Here is a 25293-nt window from a genome sequence, read left to right as displayed (position 1 = left end):
CTATGGGAGGTCAGCAGAGGAAATGCCTGTCCGGAACTTACCCTTAAGCAATCTGACATCTATGTATCGTTTACATAAATAGAACAATAACAGGAGAACTCACGATACAATGTAACTTCTTCTGTTCTCTTTCTGAGATTACTGGACTTTCTAAGGTAATAAGAACAGGATGGAAGGAAATTAGTATTAAGCCACCATGAAATTCAGGATTTGAGCTGTGGGTCGCGCACCCCCCCAAGGCAATGTAGGGGTTAACTTGGGTCCTGAGCGCTGAAGAGCTATTTTAGCCCTGGGATAATAAAGGAGCTCACTTCTTCCCCCCTTGGTGCATTTATCAGCCCATTATGCGATCTTGCCTTAATGCCGGGCTGGTAATTGTACATTTCTGCACAGCACAATGTTCTGTGATTGCTTGCTTTATTGCGGTACTTATCTGCGCCGCGGCTCTACGTGCTAAAACGCTGTTTTGAATTGACATGTAAAAGAAAAATCAATCATGGGCTGAGTTGATAGAAGGGATTTGATGAGGTTTGTTTCTATACAGAGAGTGCGGCTGCTGCGCTCTGTCTGCCCCCCGAATGCCCCCAACTCCAGTGTGTATGATCTCTAGGCACTCAATGGCGATGCTGTGAAATCAATATGCCGTAAAATGTGCAAAATCATATTGCTTTAACTTGTGGCCCAATCTTGTGCTACTTTGTTTTCTTCTCCATTCACATCCAAAGCTGCAATCAAGACCACCAGTGTTCTATATGGTTACAAAGCAGAAATGATCCAGCAAGTAATACAGCACTATATACTCATCTCCTGCTATAAGATCAGATCGGGGAGTTTACATCTGGCCCCAAGTTACAGAGAAAACCGCTGCATCAGCCCCGAGTTACAGGGAAAACCGCTTCATCAGCCCCGAGTTACAGAGAAAACTGCTGCATCAGTCCCAAGTTACAGAGAAAACTGCTGCATCAGCCCCAAGTTACAGAGAAAACTGCTGCATCGGCCCCGAGTTACAGGGAAAACTGCTTCATCAGCCCCGAGTTACAGGGAAAACCGCTGCATCAGCCCTGAGTTACAGGGAAAACCGCTGCATCGGCCCCAAGTTACAGAGAAAACTGCTGCATCGGCCCCGAGTTACAGGGAAAACTGCTTCATCAGCCCCGAGTTACAGGGAAAACCGCTGCATCAGCCCTGAGTTACAGAGAAAACTGCTGCATCAGTCCCAAGTTACAGGGAAAACCGCTACATCGGCCCCAAGTTACAGAGAAAACTGCTGCGTCAGCTCCAAGTTACAGAGAAAACTGCTGCATCGGCCCCGAGTTACAGGAAAAAACTGCTGCATTGGCCCCGCGTTACAGAGAAAACCGCTGCATCGGCCCCGAGTTACAGGGAAAACTGCTGCATCAGCCCCAAGTTACAGAGAAAACTGCTGCATCGGCCCCAAGTTACAGAGAAAACTGCTGCATCGGCCCCGAGTTACAGGGAAAACCGCTGCACCGGCCCCGAGTTACAGAGAAAACCGCTGCATCAGCCCCGAGTTACAGGGAAAACCGCTGCACCGGTCCCGAGTTACAGGGAAAACCGCTGCATTGCTATTCTGGAAATATATGGTCTCTATGGCAGTCATATTTTACCATTGTATGGTGCTATTATGTAAACTTTTTATCAAAGTCATTATTTGGTATCATATGTTGCTACTATGTAGGCTTTATAGGAAAGTCATATTTGGCACTATTTAGCAGTATTATGTAAGCTTTTTTATCAATGTCACATTTGGCGATATTATGAAGGCTTTTTGTGAAAGTCCTATTTTGGCACTATATGGTGGTATCGTGTAGGCTTTATTTGTGAAAGTCTTATTTTGTCACTATATAGCAGTGCTAAGTAAGTGGGCACACAGTATATATGGTAGTGCTCTGGCTGAAACATTTGGCTAAGATGTGCACTTCCCCTCCTGCATCCTTGTGACTGCCCGGTAATGCTGCTCTCACATATGTTATTATAATGGACTTACACCTACAAAATATAAGGGAAATTTAAATTAAATTAAAATAATGAGGCGATTTTATGGGTGATACAAATTTCCTCTTATTTATAAGATCGGAGATGGATCTCGGGGGAGCGGGGCGTATGCGGGGCTCATTAAAAATAGCTTGTTACTAGTGGAATTGTGTTTAGACAGGGAAATAGCTGATATAGGGCGACGCTGCCATGTGCCGGCCTATAAACAATGAGTTAACATTCAGCAGAGCTATTGGCTTTTTACTGCGGCATGTGAACAGTCACAGAGCTGATTGGGGAATTATTATTTTTCAGAAGGTAAATAAGTAGAACATTTTCCCTAATGTTCAAGAAATGTATTTGTTAAAGGGGTTGTGAAGAAGGACTTCAAAGAGCCTCTCTGGAGGACCCAGCGTGTCCGTGGAGTACATAGATGTCAATGGGGACCATGCAATGCTTCGTGATGGTGCCATAGGGGAATTCTACACTTGTGCCTGCAGAGCTTCTGTGCTTTGCCCATTGTAGTGAGCCTAGCTGGTGCTAGAGGTGGCACACACGATGCTTTCTATGACTGCATATTAATATGGAGGACTCTATAGGATGTATTTTCTGAGGCATCTAATTGGGGTTCGGATATTTGGTTTGGGGCATCAATGACAAGCAGTTATGGCTTTAACTGGAACATTGTTATTAAGGCATCTACTGTTGGCCCATTGAAATGAATAGGTTGTCTACATAATATATGGACATGCTGAGTCCTCTGTGAAGCAGTGACAGGTGTTATATGCGAGGGTCGCTATGTATCTCCCAGGATGCGCACAGAAGAGTATTAAACCCGCTGGAGTGCATTACAGCCAAAAGCATAGCTGTAGCTATAAAAATAAAAGTAAGTGTGGACCTGGTCAAGTTATTTGACCAAGGCAATGTTTAATAAAACCCATTAAGGGCTTTTATTTTTGGAGCGAACTACAGGATGGTAGTGGGGCAATTTGCTTCCTCCAGGCCGGGTTTTACAAGTGGCCCGTGGTCACAGATTCTATTTAAAGACCCTGCAGTAAATGGTTGGATGTGTCAGTGTTTGTTTGCAAGCAGCAGAGCAGGTGGCTCTGCAGTGTCCAGCTTGTGTGAGGCAACACAAAGCCAAGAGCAGCAAACGCCTGGCACCCCTCAGCTTTATACGGTGGTGCAGTCGCCCTCGGTAGCCGACTGTTGTGATGCCCCTGCTGCGATCTGGAGGATACCGTGTGCTGTTCATTGTGTGAATTGTTTGGACATTAAATACGTTTGCTGTGAACTTTCCTGGGTCACTGCCTCATTACTGCACGGTGTGAACACCACAGCACTACATTTGGTGGAGAATGCGGGCAGTGTGAATTGAGGCATATCCCAACGTGAGTGTTGTACTCAGTATTTTCTGCCACCTATATCAGTACTTATAATTCTATTGGATCCCTTTGCTTCTTCAGTTTTCTGTGAACTAGTGGCAATCTTTGGGCAGGAGGTGCCACGCTTTTAACACCACCTCCACTTCCACCTCAGCTTATAAAGTGTTATAGTAAAACATTTCTTAAGTTTGGCCACTTTCTTCAGGCGTGACGATTTTTCTTTATTTCGAAGAAGCAAGAAAACAATTCAATCATCAACTTCTTGAGACTCCGCAGCTGCCAAAAGTTGAGTGAAAGGAACCCAGAAGCAAATATGACCCCGCCACCTATCGCTCTCCGATCAGCGTGCCATGTAGGCTTTGCCGCCCCAGCCTGACATTAAGCCTCACGCTGTGTGTCATCATCTCCGTCAGTCACAAGCGGCACTCGCTGCCAGCCTCTTTCAGCTGGCGGTATTCATATTTAATGACATAAACAGCCCCGCTCCCGGATAATTATCCACAATCCTCCGCAGACTACAATATTTACTTTCAAAGAGAGAGGAGGATGGAGGATCCCACTACGACCGCGAGCTCGACCATGGCTGATGGCACAATATACTCCTCTATTTCTAGGTTATAACTAATAGATCGGTGAGGGTTTCAGCAGTCGGACCCCCATTAATATAGTAGTTATAACTTACCCAATGGATGGGTAATAACTTGTAATAGCCGGAATGCCCCTTTAATGCCAGGAATTGGGCACTAACTTATTCTCCTAAACTTTCGTCATTACGTCTCTATGATATTGCATTTCTATAGTGACAGAGGAGTCTGCTGCAATCATAATTGGACATATCTCCTAGACTTTACCCAAACCACTTAGTTCCGTGAACAATCACGGCATGGTCCCATAGACTATAACAGGTTACGGGAGCTATCCGTAAAAAACAGTGATAGCGCTCATACGTGAAAAGCGGACATCTGAATAATCCCTAAGGCTGGGGCTGCACTGCAGCTTTGGTTCCAACACCTGTCGAATGGCCAAAATTTGCTATGTGTCGCTGCTACATCGCAACGCAATAGTGTAATGGGGTCCACGAGGCGGCTGCAACCGCGACAAATCTGACAATGTTAGACTTTTTGCGACTTGCTTGTCACGGCTGCAGTATCCTCGGGGTAGTAATGTGGCCCCGTTCACTTGCTTTATGCTGCAATTTACCAGCGATCTATGCCACTAGCCCTGTGTTGTAGCCAAATTTACAGCCCCGAAAGGGTTGTTCGCTGGTTACCAGGTCTATGGAGTCGGTAAGCCAAACCTCCGACTTCTCAATTTTCATGACTCCGACTCTGACTCCACCAAAATGTGCTCCGACTCCCCGACTCCACAGCCATGACAGGCCTGTGAAGTCGGTAAGCCAAACCTCCGACTCCTCAATTTCCATGACACCGACTCCACCAAAGTGGGCTCCGACTCCACGACTCCGACTCCACAGCCCTGACAGGTAAGCCAAACCTCCGACTCCTCAATTTCCATGACACCGACTCCCCCAAAATGGGCTCCGACGTCACGACTCCGACTCCACAGCCCTGAAAGGGCTGTGAAGTCGGTAAGCCAAACCTCCGACTCCTCAATTTCCATGACACCGACTCCCCCAAAATGGGCTCTGACTCCACGACTCTGACTCCACAGCTCTGACATGACTGTGAAGTTGGTAAGCCAAACCTCCGACTCCTCAATTTCCATGACACCGACTCCCCCAAAATGGGCTCCGACGTCACGACTCTGACTCCACAGCCCTGAAAGGGCTGTGAAGTCGGTAAGCCAAACCTCCGACTCCTCAATTTCCATGACACCGACTCCCCCAAAATGGGCTCCGACGTCACGACTCCGACTCCACAGCCCTGAAAGGGCTGTGAAGTCGGTAAGCCAAACCTCCGACTCCTCAATTTCCATGACACCGACTCCCCCAAAATGGGCTCTGACTCCACGACTCTGACTCCACAGCTCTGACATGACTGTGAAGTTGGTAAGCCAAACCTCCAACTCCTCAATTTCCATGACACCGACTCCGAGTCCTCCAAAATGGGGTCCTACTCTTACTCCACGACTCCAACTCCACAGCCCTGACAGGGTTGTGAAGTCGGTAAGACAAACCTCCAAGTCTGACTGCTCAATTTCCATGACTTCGACTTCACCAAAATGGGCTCCGACTCCAAGTCCACGACTCTGACTCCACAGCCCTGGTGGCTACTATTCACTTCCACATGAGGAGGTGAGCATCGCCAGTGACATCTACTCCCCATGTACCTGCACGATTGGCAAACCTGAGGACACGTGCCATCAAAACCCCCCGAATTACCTTTTCAAGGTTTCTATTCAAGCAAACAGATTTGGAAAATCATGAAAAATTGATAGGGAAGATAAATTGTAAAAACGTTATAACCATACAAGAAAATAAGGAATGCATTGTCCTGAAATATAAACCTGGATTACTCCTCTAAATGAACCCATTGAAAATCTCCAGGTGGCTACAAATATAATGGAGACTTTTCTGACTGGTCCCGCACTGGCGACGACTCCCAAAGGTAGAAAACTTCATTTACCCCATGTGTAATCTTAAATAACCCAGTGTTTATAGCCAAAAAACGCGTCGGGTTTTAAAACACTGAAGCTGTTCATTTTGTTAATAGAGCTGCAACCGGAGTGCGGGAGCGGAGCGGGGCGAGCAGGAAATGAGGGATATAAGTGCAAATTAAGTGTAATTAAGAATCATTCCGCTGGTGCAAACAAAACAGTCTGCGCGGAGCAGGTGGGGGAACGCCGACGCATTTAACTATAAGCCATAAAGCTGTTAAGTCTCTCCCTGATGGAGGAGCAGCTCCTTCATTAGTACCGGCAGTAGCCCATTCACTGGCCATCAGGCTGCTGCTTATAGGACTGGAGCGGTCATTAAAATCCACTCGAAAGGAGCGGTCACCAGTGTGAGCCTCTTATTGTGTCTCCAGTTACTGGTACGGACCCCTGGTGAGCCGTCAATATTGGGTGGAAGGAAATTTATGTCCGAAGACACCAACCTATTTTTGTGCAGAAGGGTTCTCTGGCCCCCCTGGGTACAGTTGTAATTTTTTGGGACTTTTTTGCATGCAAATACGTAATTAAAATGTATCTCCGCCATCATAAAATATAATATTGCCTATTAGGCAATCCCTACATGTGTTGCAGCTGTCGAACAGCCACGAGGCATGACGGCGCGGGGACTCGAACCTATTATTTGATCACGCCGAAGACGCTCGGTTAGCACCCGAGCATGCTCCGATAACACCTTATCCATCCACGCTTTCTCATCACTAGTGGACAATCCTTTTAAGGAAGAGATATACAGTAGTTTGCAAGCAATTAATAAGAAAAGGTTATGACATTTTTCGGTGACAGGTATGAGCTGGGCATTGTCAGCTATGTACACAGCTCCCTGCGGGGACGTCCTGGTGGTGTTTTTCATTGGCCGTGAATTGTCTTTCGGGCTGAAGTGTTAATGTTGGTGTTGGATGGCGATAACAAGCAATAAAGCCGCGGAGCAAAAAGGGAAAGATTAAAGGGAATGAATGCGTCGGTGGATGATAAGCAGCAGGCCTTCCCAGCTCGGCCCCTAGCCGTCTGCCGTAATAACACAATTTATTTTTATTTGACACAGTAATAAGTGTCCTCTTATTGTCCTACTGTAAATCTCGGAGGGGCGCGGAGCTAACGCCGAGGAGGAGGGGGTCTCATCCTGAACGGGAACGCATTTTACTGATAATTAGATTTGCATATCTGCGAAGTAGTTAATTATCGCTGCCTGTTGGAGAATTCAATCTTTTTTTTTTCCCCTAGATTTTTTTTATTTTTGCAAATTTTCCGTTTTGAACAGGATCTAGATTAAAAACATTCATATACTTCATTTGTAACGAAAGGAAAGAAACCATCCAAAATATGGTGAATTTGAGAAAAAAAAGTATTTTATTTTGTTTATTATTCTCAGAAACAGCGCCACTTTTATTTTCAGGTTGAGATTAGTATTGCAATAGAATTGCTGGGGTAGTTAATATTCCCTTTTTTATATATAATGTGGAGTTATAAGTATGTGTAGCGCCCCCACTGTCGCAGGGCCGAGGGGTACCCGGTACCGGGCCTCTGAGTCTCTGTCCTGGGGTTGTCACGGTGGCTAGATCCGGTCCTTGACCCTGCTGAGGGGCGCACAATAAAGGTGGAGGGAATGGTGATGATGTTGTCGTGGTGCGGTGCAGGTCGGTCGCAGTAAATAACGAGGACACCAGGTTGCAGTCTCTTTACTGAAGGCCTCAGGATCCTCAATCCGGAATACGGTTAACCGGGCTGCGCAAGTCCGGCCGGTCCGATGGCACCTCCAGAGTTCCCTTTGCAGGTGGAAATCTGTGCCTACCTTCTAGCGCTTGTGTGTTGTGGTCCTCCCCTGCTGTGCTTACGGGATAGTCCCCACAACTGTTGTGTCTGTTTCTGAAGTTCCCTCACAACTCGATTATGATGTTCTGCTTCGTCCCCCCAGATGCTATGGATAGGACGCACCCGTATGACGGGTAGGCTCGGAGCTCTTCCGGGACTCTAGCGTCGCCCCTCTCCTATTGTTGCCCCCTGTGTCTTCGTAGGTGATTTGTGTGAGACAGCCCGCCTATAGCTGACTGTCCTTCCGTAGGTTTGAAGTAAGGCTTGGAGCCTAGTACTTCCTCGGCGTTCCGGCCACCGGCTACGCGCCTCAGTAGGATATTGCCTCGTCTTACAGCACGACTCCTACTGGTGTTATCTCCTTTTTGCTGTGATCTCGTTTCTCACTCAGCACAATGAACCTCACTTCTTGTCCTTTCTTAGGGCACCGCCGCTATCTCGTGCAGGCGCGGTCCCGTAACGTTCTCTCTGTTCGCTAGGCCTCTGTCAGGATCCCACCCCTGACAGGGACCCCCCTGAGTCTCTCCCCGCAACACCCTCTGCCACAGGGTGTTGCCTGTTCGATTCCCAGTCAGCTTCTGTCTAACTTCCTATCCAACCCCCAGTTTTACCAGATTGTGAGGAGTGGCCTAATACATAGCACCCTTAGCTCCCCCTGGAGGCCAGACTGTGAAGTGTATTGGTGACTGTGATACCTGGTCAGAAGAACTCCTTCAGTGCCATCAGACGTACCATAGCCCCCCTTAGCGGCGGAGCATCAGTACTGCAACGACCAGGACTCTGGGGCGCTGCATATGTATCAGCGTATCACTGTACATGGGTATTTAGGGTACATCCGGGGTGTCACTTTAAATATCTCAGTTTTGGACAATCCCTTCTTGTTTCAATGGTCCCTTCAGGGTAGGTGCACACGGGCAGTAAATGCTGCGGGTTGGCACTAGGAGTAACACTAGGAGTAGTACTGGGCACTAGGAGTAGTACTGGGCACCAGACATAGCATTAGGAGTAGCACTGGGCACTAGAAGTAGTACTGGGCACCAGACGTAGCATTAGGAGTAGTACTGGGCACTAGAAGTAGCACTGGGCACCAGAAGTAGCATTAGGAGTAGCACTGGGCACTAGAAGTAGTACTGGGCACCAGACGTAGCATTAGGAGTAGTACTGGGCACTAGGAGTAGCACTAGGAGTAGTACTGGGCACCAGAAGTAGCATTAGGAGTAGCACTGGGCACTAGAAGTAGTACTGGGCACCAGACGTAGCATTAGGAGTAGTACTGGGCACCAGAAGTAGCACTAGGAGTAGTACTGAGCACTAGGAGTAGTACTGGGCACCAGACGTAGCACTAGGAGTAGTATTGGGCATTAGGAGTAGTACTGGGCACTAGGAGTAGCACTGGGCACCAGAAGTAGCATTAGGAGTAGCACTGGGCACTAGAAGTAGTACTGGGCACCAGACGTAGCATTAGGAGTAGTACTGGGCACCAGAAGTAGCACTAGGAGTAGTACTGAGCACTAGGAGTAGTTCTGAGCACTAGGAGTAGCACTGGGCACCAGAAGTAGCACTAGGAGTAGTACTGGGCACTAGGAGTAGTTCTGAGCACTAGGAGTAGTACTGGGCATTAGGAGTAGTACTGGCCACTAGGAGTAGTAAAGGGCACCAGAAGTAGCACTAGGAGTAGTTCTGAGCACAAGGAGTAGTTATGAGCACTAGGAGTAGCACTGGGCACCAGAAGTAGCACTAGGAGTAGTACTGGGCACTAGGAGTAGCACTGGGCACCAGAAGTAGCACTAGGAGTAGTTCTGAGCACTAGGAGTAGCACTGGGCACCATAAGTAGCACTAGGAGTAGTACTGGGCACTAGGAGTAGTTCTGAGTACTAGGAGTAGTAAAGGGCACCAGAAGCAGCACTAGGAGTAGTACTGAGCACTAGGAGTAGTTCTTGGCACTATGAGTAGCACTGGGCACCAGAAGTAGCACTAGGAGTAGTTCTTGGCACTATGAGTAGCACTGGGCACCAGAAGTAGCACTAGGAGTAGAACTGGGCATTAGGAGTAGCACTGGGCACCAGAAGTAGCACTAGGAGTAGTACTGGGCACTAGGAGTAGCAATGGGCACCAGAAGTAGCACTAGGAGTAGTACTGAGCACTAGGAGTAGTACTGGGCACTAGGAGTAGTTCTGAGCACTAGGAGTAGTACTGGGCACTAGGAGTAGTAAAGGGCACCAGAAGTAGCACTAGGAGTAGTACTGGGCACCAGAAGTAGTACTAGGAGTAGTACTGGGCACCAGAAGTAGTACTAGGAGTAGTACTGGGCACTAGGAGTAGTAAAGGGCACCAGAAGTAGTACTAGGAGTAGTACTGGGCATTAGGAGTAGCGCTGGGCACCAGAAGTAGCACTAGGAGTAGTACTGGGCACTAGGAGTAGTTCTGAGCAGTAGGAGTAGCACTGGGCACCAGAAGTAGCACTAGGAGTAGTACTGGGCACTAGGAGTAGTACTGGGCACTAGGAGTAGCACTGGGCACCAGAAGTAGTACTAGGAGTAGTACTGGGCACTAGGAGTAGTAAAGGGCACCAGAAGTAGTACTAGGAGTAGTACTGGGCATTAGGAGTAGCGCTGGGCACCAGAAGTAGTACTAGGAGTAGTACTGGGCACTTGGAGTAGCGCTGGGCACCAGAAGTAGCACTAGGAGTAGTACTGGGCACCAGAAGTAGTACTAGGAGTAGTACTGGGCACTAGGAGTAGTAAAGGGCACCAGAAGTAGTACTAGGAGTAGTACTGGGCATTAGGAGTAGCGCTGGGCACCAGAAGTAGCACTAGGAGTAGTACTGGGCACTAGGAGTAGTACTGAGCACTAGGAGTAGCACTGGGCACCAGAAGTAGTACTAGGAGTAGTACTGGGCACTAGGAGTAGTAAAGGGCACCAGAAGTAGTACTAGGAGTAGTACTGGGCATTAGGAGTAGCGCTGGGCACCAGAAGTAGTACTAGGAGTAGTACTGGGCACTTGGAGTAGCGCTGGGCACCAGAAGTAGCACTAGGAGTAGTACTGGGCACTAAGAGTAGTAAAGGGCACCAGAAGTAGTACTAGGAGTAGTACTGAGCAGTAGGAGTAGCACTGGGCACCAGAAGTAGCACTAGGAGTAGTACTGGGCACTAGGAGTAGTTAACTGCACCAGAAGTAGCACTAGGAGTAGTACTGGGCATCAGGAGTAGCACTAGGAGTAGTACTGGGCATCAGGAGTAGCACTAGGAGTAGTACTGGGCACTAGGAGTAGTACTGGGCACCAGAAGTAGCACTAGGAGTAGTACTGGGCACTATAAGTGGTACTGATAACACAAGCAGGACTGTGCAATGGAAGTAGTACTGAGCTATAGAAGTACATGTAGCACTGTGAGTGATACCACCTTTAACCCTTCGAGGTTTGGATCCCCCTCCACCAGTTTTATTCATGATCTGCAGTTAATCAAACTGACTTTATGGACCTGATGCCACCTGGGACTTGCCAGGATTGCTCCTCCTGTAAGATCAGTCTTGCAAAAACAATTTGGCAGCAGTGAGAAGTTCTCCGATGCCATAATGACCCGGGGGAGTTGGATAATTTGATGCGTCTCTTCCCCCAAACTCCTTTCGTTTTTTATGTCTTTTTTTATTTTGGGAGATGTCAGCATGTTGATGTGTACAGTCCCTCCGTGTTTCTCACAGTACGACTGTCAGCGCTGAGGCCGGTGCAGATGTCTGACAGGTGACTGATAGCTGTGACTTGTTAGTCGAGACTCCAGGGTGATGTTGATACCATCTTAGAAATATCACATATGAAAAGAGCGAGGAAAGTGATGGGCGGCCGGCAGGACAGAAGAGCCCCTGGCCTCCAGGTGGAAAGATCACACTGGGACATACTTGTCAATTTTTGGGAAGGAGGTCAGCGAGCCCCAAATTTATGTACTTAAGTGGGAAAAAAATGTCCTCAAAAGTGGACAACCCATTTAAATACAGTCTTCCTGTAGTCACCACTAGGGGGACCTCACTGTGCACTGTATTATTATTATTGGGCTCAATATAAACCTGTATGCACTAAGCTCCTAAGTGCCCTCTAGTGGTGGCTGCAGGAAGTCAGAGTTTTATTATTTACCTCTACGTCTTGGTGTTGAAAAATGTTCAGTAGTTTTATCAATAGTCATTCCACGTCCAATTTATCAAAACCATATGTCGGGTATTGCCTAATCCTTTAATTTTGCTAATTTTCCTCTAATCCCAACCACTATCTGTAAACGGGCTATGCTGATGGATGACTTGGGTGGATGGGAGAATCGCTCTTGGTTGAGGTTATGGGGGGCTGCTGCCATGGTGCAGTCTTTCTTGGCGGTAATTGTGGATGGTGTAGTGTGGCATGACCGATGTGACAGACGTGTGTCTCTGTTGGATTAATCAGCGAGTCCTTTGATCCGTAACATATGCTCCCTGCAGACGTTTCAAGTCAACATATTCAACATTTGTGCTCCGCCAGTTTAAGAAGGTCCTTGTGTAAAGGGGGGCGGATTTCCATCAAACAGGAAGGTTGTGGTGCTGACAGCGGCGGGGATGACATATACATCACCGATCTGTGCTGCCATTTATTCCCCTATCTGAGTGAAATCACACAGAATATCGGACTGGCGACCTTTCTGCTCTGTTATTACACACTATACTGTGCTTCAAAGATGGCAAAAGTAAAAAAAAAATGACTGTACAACCAGTAATCAGATCTATATTGAGGAAACTGGGAAAGCTGGGTGAGCGCCAATACAGTCAGCCATTATAATCTATTTTCACTCGGCTTTCCCAGTCTCCTCATTAACAAATCTATCCAGGATAAGTGTTAGATGGCTGGGACACCCACTAATCGGCAGATCAGGGGTCCAATGTCCCCCATTTCAATGGAGCTGGGGGTCAAACATGTGCACTGTCGATCAATTCAAAATAAAAGGGACAGAATGAGAAAAAACTTTCGAATTTAGATTTTTGAAATACCTCTTTAATTCAAAATATAAGGGACAGAATGAGAGAAAACTTTCGAATTTTGATTTTCGAGATACCCCTTTAAATAAAGCTCACAATATTTAAAAAAAAAATGATCACTGATCGACGAGGATCTGCTGATTGAAACCTCCACGTTTATCCCACAGTGGCCACTGCTGGAGAAATGTAGTATTACACGTAGACCATTCAAATAAAGTCCTGCTGAGCATTGGGGCCTATAGATAAGATAATCATTATTATTATTATTATTATTATTTATTGTTATAGCGCCATTTATTCCATGGCGCTTTACATGTGAGGAGGGGTATACATAATAAAAACAAGTACAATAATCTTGAACAATACAAGTCATAATAGGTACAGTAGGAGAGAGGACCCTGCCCGCGAAGGCTCACAATCTACAAGGGATGGGTGAGGATACAGTAGGTGAGGGTATAATCCATAAAGTATATATTTTTTTTGTTCCGCAATGTTTGGAGACCCTCGTTAACTTTTTTCCCTTGAAGATTTCAGGAAAAAGATTATTTTTATTTCTCAATGACTTGTGATGGAGACTAACAAGTTTTGACTTTGCTAACAGCAGAGATGTAATTAGTTTTTCAATATAGACTGTCTATAATTATTTGGAAATCAATTCCCCCCCCTCCAAGTGGATCAACGCTAGTTTATACAGAATTTAAGCCTTTGACTGTGAAAACTGGGATGAGCGGCGGTCGGGCAGACATGTTCCGCTACAGCGCCGGGGATGGGAGCGGGGAGTTGTTGCGGCAGCCATAGATGAATATTTATAGGCGATGGGGCAGGGGCAATGGCTGACTTTGACAGTTTAAAGGAACACTTAGTTAATTAGAGGATGACATGTCACCCGGGGTCCCCTGACACTGCCCTGCCTTCTGTCTCCAAGTCCCTTCTCTCTATTTTTGACAAGCTAGATTACATCATTACACTGGGTTTTAGTCGTTAGTTGCCCCTATAACGAAAAGGTGCATATATTAAGCATTAATTAGATGTTATCTCTGGCATGCTGCGAATTCAAGCAGGAAAAAAAAAATTGCATTTCAAAGGCTGTGTGATCAGGATTTCAGCAGCCCATTAAAAGTTTCTCGTTATTATTGACTGGACCGCGCCGCTGCAGAGCGGGTGACATCGGGGTTCTTTTAAATGAGTCGTATAACACGGGTATATTTAATATGCAGACGATTCTGCCACTGTCGTAATGTAACCACAAGCTAAAAGTAAAGAGGGATCTTTTTTAAAAAAAAAAAATGAGATGAGTCAAGTACTTGTAGTAACAAAAATTGGATTTAATGGGGGTGGACCGCTTTTGATAGACACTTTTAGTTAGAAGAGTTCTGCAAAATAGGTTGATTACAAGAATGTCAACTGAGATTACCAACAATTAGCTGTAAACATTGTGAGATCCTGGCATCAAGTGTTTCATTTCCCTACAGTGCCTCCGCAGGTGAAATAAGGTAGTACACACAGTACGTTCTGGGTCTTCCAAGTCTATGGAATCACTGAAGGAGGACTTATAAGACTCCAATAGTCCTATTAATTAAACAATATATCACTGATTGGGGTGGACTAAGTATTGGATATTGGATTTTTAATTAGTTAATTAAAAGTTATATTTTATAAAATATTTAGTCCACATCAGTCAGTGATAGATCCTCCAAGTCTCTGGCCTTGGTTCTAGGTAACAGATAAGGATCCAGAATATGAGACCAACCCTAGTTTAGTTTTATCTCATTTAGGGAACGCTAAGTAAAACTTGCAAGTACTTTGGCAGACTTCAGATATGCTAGCCTCCTGCATGGGTAAACTAGGGGCACAACTAGGAGAAAGGGACTCAGTGGGTAAGTGTCCTGGCCTGAATGCTAATGGAAGGCACCAACAAGCCACCCAGCCATGATCAGGGTATTTAGATACAGGGCTAGGGCACAAAATGGGTTAGATAAAAGCCTAGCTACTCCATTGAGACAATCCTCATCGTTTCATACAGAAATGGGAGTGGTATCACTGTGTGCTTAGTCAGATTTTGTATTCATGAATCTGGGAAAGCTGGGTGATGAATAATTATGCCTAATTAAAAAATGATCAGTGATCGAGGTGGATCTGGTAATTAAAATCTACACATCTGTCATACAGTGGCCACTGCAGGAGAAATGGGGTATTACATGTGGACCATTCAAATTAATTCATCCAGGGCAGGGAGGCATAAAAATAGAGTACCACTAATCGAACAACCCTGTCAAGTAGTGTGTGCATGTATATGTATATGTGTATATATAGACAGATAGAGGGTCCACCATAAAAAGTTGAGTATCTTTGTAAATACTTTAGTCTCCATTAGAAGTGATAAAAGAATAAAGTATTTACAAAGTTACTTAACTTTTTATACAGAGTCATACTGGATAATAGTAATGTTGGGATTGTTTAAGTGTAACCACTATTGAAATGTGCTGTGTCTTCCCTGTGAATGGAGAAACCAAACTATCCACATCTGATCATGAATCAAATTATGCTAAATGGTTTGTAGAAATAATTTCTCAGAGCTACTTAATTAATGAAGCTACAAAATTAGCATTTTTTATACTTGAATGATTAAAACTATTAAAGGATTTCTATGCCCTTCACTGTTCAGCCTTTTCCATAAATAAGCACAGCCCTAGTCTACAGCTCGCTAATGGCATTGACTCTTGATCTTACAATGTGTATGGCCCGGGGCCAGTCTGTATGAATGGTCCTAGATTTGTAAGCTCATAGGAAGTCTTTGTCTGCTCCCATTACATGTCTGCTCCCATTACACGTTGAGCCAATGATTTACTTATGTAATGCAGTAAAATCTATTATTTGGTTTGTTGCTGAAAAGTGAGGGGGTCATATACACTGTATGGAGAAAAGTATCAACGACACACTTCTTAATCATTGAATTTAGGTTTCTCATTCAGTTCCATTGTATAACATCCGGCCATAATCCCTTGCTATCTTGCTATATAACTTCCGGCCACATAACCCCCCCAGTATATAACATCCAGCTCTATTGCCACTGGGGTATAACATCTGGCCCCATCAACTGCCCCAGTATATAAAATCCAGCTCCATTGCCCCTGGGGTATAATATTTGGCCCCATCACCACCTGGAAAAGAACATGTAAGCTCCATTGCCCCTGTATATGATATCCAGCCTCATCACCTGCCCGGTATATGACATCCGGCCCCATCACCTGCCTGATATATGACATCCGGCCCCATCACCTGCCTAGTATATGACATCCGGCCCCATCACCTACCCGGTATATGACATCCGGCCCCATCACCTGCCTGGTATATGACATCCGGCCCCATAACCTGCCCGATATGACATCCGGCCCCATCACCTGCCCGGTATATGACATCCGGCCCCATCACCTGCCCGGTATATGACATCCGGCCCCATCACTTGCCCGATATATGACATCCGGCCCCATCATCTGCCCGGTATATGACATCCGGCCCCATCATCTGCCCGGTATATGACATCCGGCCCCATCATCTGCCCGGTATATGACATCCGGCCCCATTATCTGCCCAGTATATGACATCTGGCCCCATCACCTGCCTGGTACAGTATATGACATCCGGCCCCATCACCTGCCCGATATATGACATCCGGCCCATCATCTGCCCGGTATATGACATCCGGCCCCATCACCTGCCTGATATATGACATCCGGCCCCATCACCTGCCCGGTATATGACATCCGGCCCCATCACCTGCCCGATATATGACATCCGGCCCCATCATCTACCCGGTATATGACATCCGGCCCCATCACCTGCCCGATATATGTCATCAGGCCCCATCATCTGCCCGGTATATGACATCCGGCCCCATCATCTACCCGGTATATGACATCCGACCCCTTCACCTGCCTGGCATATGACATCTGGCCCCATCACCTGCCCGGTATATGACATCCGGCCCCATCACCTGCCCGGTATATGACATCTGGCCCCGTCACCTGCTCGGCATATGACATCCGGCCCCATTACCTGCCCGGTATATGACATCTGGCCCCATCATCTGCCCAGTATATGACATCCGGCCCCACCACCTGCCTGATATATGACATCCGGCCCCATCATCTGCCCGGTATGACATCCGACCCGATCACCTGCCCAGTATATGACATCCGACCCCATCACCTGCCCGGCATATGACATCCGGCCCCATCATCTGCCCAGTATGACATCCAGCCCCATCACCTGCCGGATATATGACATCCGGCCCCATCACCTGCCCGGTATATGACATCCGGCCCCATCACCTGCCCGGTATATTACATCCGGCCCCATTATCTGCCTGGTATATGACATCCGGCCCCATCATCTGCCCAGTATATGACATCCGGCCCCATCACCTGCCCGGCATATGACATCCAGCCCTATGTCCTGCCCGATATATGACATCCGGCCCCATCATCTGCCCGGCATATGACATCCGGCCCCATCACCTGCCTGGTATATGACATCCGGCCCCATCACCTGCCCGGTATATGACATCCGGCCCCGTCACCTGCTCGGCATATGACATCCGGCCCCATTACCTGCCCGGTATATGACATCTGGCCCCATCATCTGCCCGGTATATGACATCCGGCCCCATCACCTGCCCGATATATGACATCCGGCTCCATCATCTGCTCGGTATATGACATCCGACCCGATCACCTGCAAAGTATATGACATCCGGCCCCATCATCTGCCCGGTATATGACATCTGGCCCCATCACCTGCCCGGCATATGACATCCGGCCCCATCACCTGCCCGGCATATGACATCCGGCCCCATCACCTGCCCGATATATGACATCCGGCCCCATCATCTGCCCGGCATATGACATCCGGCCCCATCACCTGCCCGATATATGACATCCGGCCCCATCATCTGCCCAGTATATGACATCCGGCCCCATTACCTGCCCGGTATATGACATCTGGCCCCATCATCTGCCCAGTATATGACATCCGGCCCCATTACCTGCCCGGTATATGACATCTGGCCCCATCATCTGCCCGGTATATGACATCCAGCCCCATCACCTGCCCGATATATGACATCCGGCCCCATCATCTGCCCGGTATGACATCCGACCCGATCACCTGCCCAGTATATGACATCCGACCCCAACACCTGCCCGGCATATGACATCTGGCCCCATCATCTGCCCAGTATATGACATCCAGCCCCATCACCTGCCCGGCAAATGACATCCGACCCCATCACCTGCCGGATATATGACATCCGACCCCATCACCTGCCCGGTATATGACATCTGGCCCCATCATCTGCCCGGTATATGACATCCAGCCCCATCACCTGCCCGATATATGACATCCGGCCCCATCATCTGCCCGGTATGACATCCGACCCGATCACCTGCCCAGTATATGACATCCGACCCCAACACCTGCCCGGCATATGACATCTGGCCCCATCATCTGCCCAGTATATGACATCCAGCCCCATCACCTGCCCGGCAAATGACATCCGACCCCATCACCTGCCGGATATATGACATCCGACCCCATCACCTGCCCGGTATATGACATCCGGCCCCATCACCTGCCCGGTATATTACATCCGGCCCCATTATCTGCCTGGTATATGACATCCGGCCCCATCATCTGCCCGGTATATGACATCCGGCCCCATCACCTGCCCGGCATATGACATCCAGCCCTATGTCCTGCCCGGTTATATGACATCCGGCCCCATCACCTGCCCGGCATATGATATCCGACCCCATCACCTGACCGATATATATATGACATCTGGCCCCATCACCTGCCCGATATATGACATCCGGCCCCATCATCTGCCCGGCATATGACATCCGGCCCCATCACCTGCCCGGTATATGACATCCGGCCCCGTCACCTGCTCGGCATATGACATCCGGCCCCATTACCTGCCCGGTATATGACATCTGGCCCCATCATCTGTCCAGTATATGACATCCGGCCTCACCACCTGCCTTATATATGACATCCGGCCCCATCATCTGCCCGGTATATGACATCCGGCCCCATCACCTGCCCGATATATGACATCCGGCCCCATCATCTGCCCGGTATATGACATCCGACCCGATCACCCCCTGTTATATAGCATCCAGCTGCGTTGCCCCTGGGGTATAACATGCGACCCCATCACCACCACTATGTACCATCCGTCCCCATTGTCCCTGGTTTCCACCATATAATGCAAGTTTAACCCATTCCCCACCATGCCATTATACCACACTACTATACAACACTTAACCATCAGTTGACGCCGTACCCATTCATAATCGAGCCCTACAGGTAGCGTATCTCAGGGCCATGTGAATGATGGGAATCCATGGCACTCGCTGATGGAGCTTTTGATAATTCATGGATAGGATGATTGCATGTAGTGAAGGTCATTTATGAACCACCATTTCGGCAGCGCATTTCATTTCCTTTCTGCACTTTCATATGAACCTCATATATTAATAATAATAATATGCCCCTGAAAAATCACCCTATGACTCGATGGCTGGTAATACGTACGGTGCAAGCAGTAAACAATGGCCACTATTACTATGTCAATTATCGTCATCATGTCACTGGGTCCTTATTTTCGCCAAATTTTGCACCTTCTGGTCTTTAAATGAATTATGAGGCTGGATAGCAATGTGTTCACAGCATAGACCAGAGCCAACTTTGGCTGGTCGGAAACGGCAGCGACCGCCCCCACTGACATGCAACATGACGTGTCCCTTTAATAAAGGCCTTCCCTTTCAGCATCTATGGCTAATAAAATAAAGATCGAAATCTCAGAAGGCGCTTTCAGAAAGTCTTGCAGACTTATTGTTTCTAGTTGTACTTTCCCTTTAAGAGGATCTGTTAGGCGATACCCTTTAATTTGTATTTATATTTAGTGTATGCAAACATGGCTGATTGGGCGTAATGGCTCTCATAGCGGGGTAAGGGAGAGCAGGAATGTAGAATCAGGGTCTAAGGAATGGACGCTGAAAGTCTTGTTACTGGGAAATTTATCATAATTGTCTGTTGCCCATAGCAACCAATAACAGTTCAGCTTTCATTTTACCAGGGCTATTTATAAAATGAAAGCCGTGCTGTGATTGGTTGCTATGGGCAAAATGAGGCCTAGTGTGTTATGTCAAGCGCGAGGCCTGAGGGAGATGTGGCACACTCAATTGTACTGTACTGCGGAATATGTTGGCGCTATAGAAATAAAATTATTATTATGGGGACTTAAAGAATACAGTGTAATGGTGCCTTTACCTAAAAATGTTGTGATTTTTCATTTTTTCTGACGAGATTTTGAAAAGTGAGTGATAAAAAAGTTTCAAAGCTAAATAAAAACTGATTAAAAAATACCCTCCGAAAGCCACGTCTTACCTGTAAACCTGTCAGATGCAACTTCCTCTTGTAATTTGCTCAAAACTCATGTATCATCTAAAAAAAAATCACTAAGGTATTGATTTAAGAAGCCCTGTTCTCCAAGGAGAGTTCGTATTCCCATCTCCAAGATCCTATCCCAATATGTAGTAGGTGCAATAATAATAATATTAGCAAATATCTCCAATTAGAAATGTAGGACAGTTCTTCTGATTCACTATTACACTTACCCCGTGTCCAGGGCATTGCAGTAGCTTAGTCACCAATAGTTACGACTAGTAACCGCTGTCACTATATGAGTGGTCGTAACCATGAATACCTAAGCTACTGCACATGGGGTAAGTGACATAGTGAATCAGAAGATGGAAATAACCCTTTAACTGTATCTTGTCAGCACACTGTGTCTCTTTTATGCAAGAAGAGTTCACTGTATCCTGTCAGCACCCTATTTCTCTGTTCTCCAAGGAGAGATCACTGTATTCTGTTGGCACACTGTGTCTCTGTTTTCCAAGGACAAATCGCTGTATCCTGTTGGCACACTATGTCTCGGTTCTCAGAGGAAAGATCACTGTATTCTGTCGGCACACTGTGTCTCTGTTTTCCAAGGAGAGATCACTGTATTCTGTTGGCATACTGTGTCTCTGTTCTCCAAGGAGAGATCACTGTATTCTGTCGGCATACTGTGTCTCTGTTCTCCAAGGAGAGATCAGTGTATCCTGTTGGCATACTGTGTCTCTGTTTTCCAATGAGAATTCTCTGTATCCTGTTGGCACACTGTGTCTGTTCTCCAAGGTGAGTTCACTGTATCCTGTCGGCACACTATGTCTATGACCTGCTCTGAAACAAAGCTTATATACCCTTATTAGTAATGAGCAAGTGTACTCGTTGCTCGGGCTGAATGATTTACAGCTACTAGCCAGCTTGATGACATGTGGGGATTCTCTAGCAACCAGGCAACCCCCACATGTACTCAGTCTGGCTAGTAGCTGTAAATCAATCAGCTGCTGCGATGAAAACTAAATCTCCGAACACTAATGCAGCACCCCCACCGCCGCAGGGCCAAGGGGTACCCGGTACCGGGCCTCTGAGTCTCTGCTCTGGGGTTGTCACGGTGGCTAGGCCCGATCCGTGACCCTGCTGCTGAGGGGCGCCCAATAAAAGGGTGACAGTTCGGTGTGTGGTGCAGGACGCAATCAATCACAAGGACACAGGGGTGCAGTCTCTTTACCGAAGATCTCAAAGTTCTCAATCCGGAATACGGTTAACCAGGCTGCGCAAGTCCGGCCGGTCCAATGGCACCTCCAGAATTCCCTTTGCAGGTGGAAATCAGTGTCTACCTGCTAGCGCTTGTGTGTTGTGGTCCTCCCCTGCTGGGCTTACGGGATAGTACCCACAACTGTTGTGTCTGTTTCTCGTGTTCCCTCACAACTCGATCGGATGATGTTCTTCTCCTCCGTCCCTCCCTGATGGTCTGGTTAGGACGCACCCGTATGACGGGTAGGCTCGGAGCTCTTCCGGGACCCTAGAGTCGCCCCTCTCCTAGTGTGCCCCCTATGTCTTCGTAGGTGATGTATGTGAGACAGCCCGCCTGTAACTGACTGTCCTGCCGTTGGTTTGAAGTATGGCTTGGAGTTCTATACTTCTTCGGCGTTCCGGCCACCGGTAAATTGCGCCTCAGTAGGATGTTGCCTCGGTCTTACAGCACGACTCCTACTGGAATTTCTCCTTTTTGCTTTGATCTCGTTTCTCACTCAGCACAATAAATCTCGCTTCTTATCCTTTCTTGGGGCACCGCCGCAATGTCGTGCAGGCACGGTCCCGTAACGTTCTTCCTAGTTGCCAGGCCTCTGTCAGGATCCAACCCCTGACAGGGACCCTACCGAATCTTCCCCCACAACACCCTCTGCCACAAGGTGTTGCCTGGTTCCAACCCAGTCAGCTTTCTCTCTAACTTCCTGCCTAACCCCCAGTTTTACCAGATTGTGAGGAGTGGCCTAATGAATAGTACCCTTAGCTCCCCCTGGAGGCCAGACTGTGAAATGTATTGGTGTATGTGATACCTGGTCAGATGAACTCCTTCAGTGCCATCAGGCGTACCATAGCCCCCCATAGTGGCGGAGCAACAGTACTGCAATGACCAGGACTCTGGGGCGCTGCACTCCCCCCCGGTTAAATCCAGTACTCCTGGACTGGGAAGAAAACAACAATACAGGTTAGCAAAAAGACATACAATTTTGAAAATGCAAGTACAAGTAAACTTTTTAACAGAGCTTCCCTTTATGGGAGGTGAGGACACTTGAACGTTACAAACATGGTTAAATACTATAAATAACTTTTCTTACCCAACCGGGTATTCTACTAAGTGCAACATTTTCGAACAATAATTTAACTTTGCCTTTAAGGATGTACTCGCTGAATCCACTAAAGACCTTCTTATAAGACATTATAAGGCTACTTAACGTTTTTGCATTCTCCTTCTTTACATCTGCAGGACCGCCTGTCCTAACTGCTCCAGGCCTGCTGCCTCTCCTTTCTGTACAGGACCGCCCCTTTCTGCCCGGGCCTACTGTCCTTCCACTACTATACACAGTATAGAACATATCATTTTTCTTTCAGTTCAAGATCACTGAGCCATCTCTGTATGGCTCCTAGGAGGACTCACTAACTAACCCCGTACGGGTTCACTTCCTGTCCTCGTTCTTCTATCAACATCATTAAACATTTCTTACAATCAACTAGTTAGTTACATTTAACTTTCACATATCAGCATTATTACTTTTCCTTTTAGAGCATCATCATTCTCTAAATACTATCAATGAACATTCCCTTTAAGAGGGGACCAAGTCTTTATGAGGTAGTGCAACTTCTCAAGCTGCAAGTCTGTTTGCAATAAGGACTCCAGTGATGTTTTCAAAAACAGTATCTTCGCAAAGTGTCCTTTCTTCATATAAAACCAGTAGAGAGCACCTTTAAGAAGGTGCAAACTATTTACAAAATCAGTTTTTGAATCATTCACCGTCCATGATTCGGCAGTCTCTCGATAACTGAAGCAAAAAGTAGAAAACAAACAAAAGGCAATAGGGATCCCGGGTCAACAAAGGGATCCCTTTAAGAATAACCCTAGACGGGTTTTAGCAGCAAAACAGTAGAAAAACAAACAGTTAATTATTTACAGTTTCAGGTTTCCGAGGTTTAGTTGGACGGCTTCCAGGGCTGCACCTGGCACTTAACCCCTCTTGGCCCGGGAAGGGTGAAGTCCAGGGTTGCACCCAGTGCTGGACAAACGCCGTTAATCCGTCTTTCATGTACGGATAGGTCATGCACAGCGATGGAGGTCTGCGCAGCTTGAGTAGGGGCATTTGCTGCAGCAGAGGTAGCGGCTGCTGCAAGATCAGTCACTGGAACGGAGTCAGCAGCTGTGACACTAGCAGTCACGGGAGTGGTGTCAGTCATCAGGGCAGGGTCGTCCTTCATACCTGCTTCAGATGCGGTCCCTCCGGTGCCAATCTGCTCCGTCCCCGCTGGGATCTGGAACGCTGGTTGCAGGGCCTTGCGCTGCGGCGTTGTCATCTCCGTTTGCAGCATCTCGCTTTCTGGCAGGGCCTTACTTTCTGGCTTTGGAGCGCTGGAACTTCTTTCCTGCTCCGGACCAGATGAGGCTGCCGACAGATGTCTGGTGAGGCTCCCGATGATGGTCTTCTTCCACCCGGCCTCAGTGCTCAGCTGCGTCTGCAGGAGTTGGTGGATCAGCTCGTCCGCTCCGGTCTGCAGGAGGTCAGCGTCAACTGTGGAGGTCTGGCTGCAGTGCCTCTCCGGATAGCTGGGGGAGTCCTCGGCTCCGACCCCACGCTCCGGCTCCGGGTGGCTGGCCATGGCGTCCTCCATGTCGCTGACTTCTTCTTCCTGGTCCTTTTCCCGCTCTCTCCTTCGTGGGCGGTTTCGCTTTCTTTGTCTCTGCCCACCATTGAGGATCAGGAGGCGGATCTCGGCTGCTGACGGACACGTCCACAAGGGGCCGAAATATTTAGACTGGGCGGCCATTGTCTTTCGCGCTCTTCAGCTTGTTCACGTCCACTTCCACGCCCTTCTTCTTCTCCTGCGCTCTCCTTAGCGCTGCAATGGCGGCGGTTTTGGCAGGAACTTCTGGCGGCAAGTGGCAATACACAGTCTTTGCAATAAGTCACAGTCCAAGTATAATAAATCACAGTTCCAAGGCACACATGACCTGATTCTTCAGGCTTAAGTAGATCCTGTTCGTGACGCCAAGTTTTGCAGCGCCCCCACCGCCGCAGGGCCGAGGGGTACCCGGTACCGGGCCTCTGAGTCTCTGCTCTGGGGTTGTCACGGTGGCTAGGCCCGATCCGTGACCCTGCTGCTGAGGGGCGCCCAATAAAAGGGTGACAGTTCGGTGTGTGGTGCAGGACGCAATCAATCACAAGGACACAGGGGTGCAGTCTCTTTACCTCTTTACTGAAGATCTCAAAGTCCTCAATCCGGAATACGGTTAACCAGGCTGCGCAAGTCCGGCCGGTCCAATGGCACCTCCAGAATTCCCTTTGCAGGTGGAAATCAATGTCTACCTGCTAGCGCTTGTGTGTTGTGGTCCTCCCCTGCTGGGCTTACGGGATAGTACCCACAACTGTTGTGTCTGTTTCTCGTGTTCCCTCACAACTCGATCGGATGATGTTCTTCTCCTCCGTCCCTCCCTGATGGTCTGGTTAGGACGCACCCGTATGACGGGTAGGCTCGGAGCTCTTCCGGGACCCTAGAGTCGCCCCTCTCCTAGTGTGCCCCCTATGTCTTCGTAGGTGATGTATGTGAGACAGCCCGCCTGTAACTGACTGTCCTGCCGTTGGTTTGAAGTATGGTTTGGAGTTCTATACTTCCTCGGCGTTCCGGCCACCGGTAAATTGCGCCTCAGTAGGATGTTGCCTCGGTCTTACAGCACGACTCCTACTGGAATTTCTCCTTTTTGCTTTGATCTCGTATCTCACTCAGCACAATAAATCTCGCTTCTTATCCTTTCT

General features: G+C 47.8%; 1 protein-coding gene across 3 annotated transcripts in view; it reads left to right on the top strand.

Annotated features, from left to right (window-relative positions):
• Positions 1–25293, top strand: part of PDZRN3 (PDZ domain containing ring finger 3) — a 217654-nt gene that overhangs the window by 153347 nt on the left and 39014 nt on the right. The gene's annotated exons all lie outside the window — the stretch shown is intronic.

The sequence above is a fragment of the Ranitomeya variabilis genome, chromosome 8 (genome assembly GCF_051348905.1).
Source record: "Ranitomeya variabilis isolate aRanVar5 chromosome 8, aRanVar5.hap1, whole genome shotgun sequence".
Classification (NCBI taxonomy): Eukaryota; Metazoa; Chordata; class Amphibia; order Anura; family Dendrobatidae; genus Ranitomeya; species Ranitomeya variabilis.
Note: the sequence above shows the minus strand (reverse complement) of the source record. Positions and strands in the feature narration are given on the sequence as shown.